This window comes from Pinus tabuliformis, chromosome 5_2 (assembly GCF_031772625.1).
Source record: "Pinus tabuliformis cultivar Carrire ecotype Pingquan chromosome 5_2, CPIR1, whole genome shotgun sequence".
NCBI lineage: Eukaryota > Viridiplantae > Streptophyta > Pinopsida > Pinales > Pinaceae > Pinus > Pinus tabuliformis.
The window spans coordinates 14,344,359-14,348,183 of record NC_142306.1 but is presented as its reverse complement, the minus strand read 5'-3'; the positions used below and the strand labels follow the sequence as shown (position 1 = coordinate 14,348,183).

Genomic DNA, 3,825 nt, shown 5'->3' with positions numbered 1-3,825 from the left:
ATATGAGGTAGTGGGATTGGCAGCAGATACAAGCTGATGGAACAGAATCAATTTAGCTAATGTGTGATTCTTGCAAAATTTGTGTGCTTTAATGATTGTTAAGATATGCTGTCAGTCTGGCACTTATCCGAGTAAGACTTCCATGAATCCGTCCCTATGCAACAATGGATTGTATCCCTTGTTGATTTACCATTAACTGCCCACTTAACTTTGATGGCAAGTCGCAAGTTGATCTAAGGTAGTGGGATTGACAATCAATGCAAGGTTAAGGAGCAGAACCAATTTTGCTTGTGTAATTTTTACAAAACTTGTTTGGTCTAGTGATTTTCAATGTATGCTGGAAAGTGGGTAACATTTTTGTCTCTCAGTGTCAAACTTCCACTGAAGATGGAAAGAGAGAGGATTTTGAACTGCAATTTGAATTAGTCTCTGTAAAATTTAAATTGTTTTTCAAATTGTTGTTTTTTCCCTTGATGAGAAGTCTGTAACTTGAGGGAATCAAATTTGATACGAAATGGTAATAATGTTTGAACTATAAATTGAATTTGAAAATATATTCAAACTCTGTGCATGGCAGGTATTGGTGGTAAGGGAAATCCTCTCAGGATTAATGCAAAAAAGCTCATACCAGCTCAAAATTCTCTGTCCATGTTGTATCCAGTCTTTAAATTGATATGGATGCTGCTAGTTGGGCGATTTATTGGCCTTTAGCTATTCTCCAGTTCATAATTCATTGCTTTAATGATGTAGTATTTTATAAGTCTCTTCTTTACATATGTTGTCAGGTTTAGAGGCTTTGAACTCTTGCCTCGTTAAAAATGAATGCATAAACAACACTTAATTTATCTGTATAAATGCCAAAGTTCCAACAAAATCTATATGAAGTGTAAACATGGACAATAATCAGAAGAAATATAACAGACCATGAAACCTATATTGAATTCCATGAAATGTTCAGTGAAGTAAGATGGACAGTAATCAGAAGAAATATAACAGACCATGAAACCTATATTGAATTCCATGAAATGTTCAGTGAAGCAGGATGGACTAAATCCATTTATGTTAATATACAACACCATGATTTTCCTTGTAATCAATTTCTGTCAACACCAGCGGGATTATTTTTAAATATGTACACATGGAGAGGTTTCAATGGCCGATTAATTCATGAAGATAATAGACGGATCGCAACAACACTCATCCAGAAGACAACAACAACAGAGAGCAGCCAAGCTGCACAATAAAAGCTCATATCAAAACCCTAAAAATACCTGACAATAATTCCTATTAAACCCCAATTCAAATAAAAAATCCTTACAATTCATATCAAAAACTTCAGAATTCCTATCAAACCCTTACATAATACCCAGACGTCAACAAAAACAACAACCAAAAGCTCTGGAAAAAACAACATACCATCCCTCTAGAAACCTTGCATTCCTCCTCGGAGGCGCCTGAGAGTACACCGGAGAGGCAACGACGGGAGGGGTTGCTGGTAATAACCCTAAGGGTAACCTGCAACAACATATTAAACATGGTCTCCTCATCGAATCCATTAAAAGGCAATTCAGACTTCAAAATACTGTGAATTTCAAAGAAATTTGAGTTTTAGAAACGCCAAACGTACCTTGGGCTGGGTATGGATAAGCGTACTTAGGATCCAACAGGACTGGTCAATTGATCTCACTATGAATCAATTCGAGATGTCACCGCTATTCTAAAAATCTCTGAAGGTCAATCTGCAACTTTAATGGCGACACTGTATGTAATTGACTGAAATTTGTTGTGTCAAAACCCAAAATTCTCGACAAATCGGGAATTGGGTGTCACTAAATGAATGGAGTAGTCTAACAAGGTGGAGGAATTGCAGAGTGGAAAAATGAACCAACCTGTCTGGCTAGTGATGTCCGCCTTGGTTTGCTGCCTATCTATTGCCTGGGTGGTGAGCTGCAGAGCACGGGAGCTGGTGAGTTGAATTGGTTAGGGGAGCTGCAGAGCCTGCGGGGAAAATTCGAATGCAAATGAGCAAAATGGGAATTGGTTTGGGGCAAATTCGAACTACCATACCCGCGCTCAGAATTATGTTAAACGAATTAATGTTCCACGGTGGTGGGTGGAACGGTGGCAGAGCTCGCGAAAGGTGGCTGAGGGCGGAGGAATTGCCGGTGGTCGGAGCTGGACGTTTTTCCGAGAGGTGACGGAAACCGGGCAATTCCTCCACCTTGTTAGACTACTCCATTAAGGAGGGTGGAACGGTGGCGGAGGGCAGCGGAGATTGCGAAAGGTGGCTGAGGGCGAAGGAATTGCCAAAGGCCGGAGTTGGACATTTTTCCGGGCAGTGACGGAAACCGGGCAATTCCTCTGCCTTGTTAGACTACTCCATTTCATAATTCATGTGCCACATTTATCGAGCTCCTTGTATAAAAACAAAAAAATTAAATGTTAAAATAAAATATCTAATAATATGTAAATGGTGTATTATGGTAACCAAATGAATTTTCAATATTTAAAAAAAATTACTTGAAATAAAATGCATAACGCATTAAAAATTTATGTGCATATATAGTTTTAATAATAAATGTATTTTTATATTTATATTTAAATAAAGTTTTCTTATCTTATCATTTTTTTTCCTGGATGGAGAAATAACAATTATTATTATAATTTACAAAAAAAAAATTATGATTGTTTTTAAAGTTTGGCAGGATTACATCTTCATAGTGTTCAATATATTACTCTGATTAAGTTGGGAATTGAACCGGTGACTTTACATTAAGGAGTTCATTAACATTGCAACTTATTACTGTCTATCCAAGACCCGTGCACTGATGATTTTGAAAATAAATATAAATATAATTTATTTATATTTTTAACCTAAGAAAATTTAAATTAAATAATTTTTATGATTTTGAAAATAAATTTAAATATAACTTATTTATACTTCTAACCAAATTTGTAATGGATTATATCCTTAAAAACTAATTGTTTTTCTTATAAATTTTTAAATTCCCAATATATATATATATATATATATATATATATATATATATATAAACAATAATATAATTTTTCGGCGTAAATCACATAATTCAACAATAATATAATTTATTTTCACAATTGGAAATCATGATCATCACTTGAAGTATGAAGGAGAAAGATAAGAAATCAATCTCAAGCTTACATGAATTGTAAACAAATCACTATGGGTTGAATTCATTGGCATATTATCCCCATAATTCCTCATTGCGATGGATGGAAAACACTAAAATCCACACAAACATGCCCTTAATGAGTTGCGCATTGTCCACGTTCACTTTCCTAAATGCCTATTGAGGCACTAGTGATGTCATCATGAAGAGTCACATTCAATATTATTCTTAATATCACGCAACAATTTAAATGCATTAAAAGTTTAACACACATTCTCAACAAATTTACATAAACACAATTATAATGTGCATATCCATGTAAATTGTATATAGATTTGTGTCTCGAGAGTGTATATAAATTTGTGCTCATTAGACATGTGTTTAAAGAATGGAATGGGATGCTAGTGTTGACTTTCTACATACCCACTATGCATTATACGATTATTTTAGATATGGATGTTAATGAAATGCTATGCCGTAGATTGCATGTAGTTTCCATTTGGTTTGCATGCACCATGTTTTTTTTATTACCTTCCCATTTTGGTTTGGTCTACCTTAGGAACATCACTAACTAGAGAAATTGTGAATATTATATTAGATAATAATAAGGAAGAAGGGTGTCGTCTGATCACTCATTTGTCAAAAAGATAAAAATTCCAAGTTCTAAGGGTTTGGT

General features: G+C 34.7%; 1 long non-coding RNA gene across 1 annotated transcript; it reads right to left on the bottom strand.

The window, feature by feature from the left end:
• Positions 1-980: 980 nt before the first annotated feature.
• On the bottom strand, positions 981-1,538 carry LOC149157238 (uncharacterized). The gene is made up of 2 exons (XR_016261167.1): positions 1,417-1,538; positions 981-1,233 (listed from the first exon to the last, which is right to left on the bottom strand). It is a non-coding gene; the product is annotated as an uncharacterized LOC149157238 (long non-coding RNA).
• Positions 1,539-3,825: the final 2,287 nt, after the last annotated feature.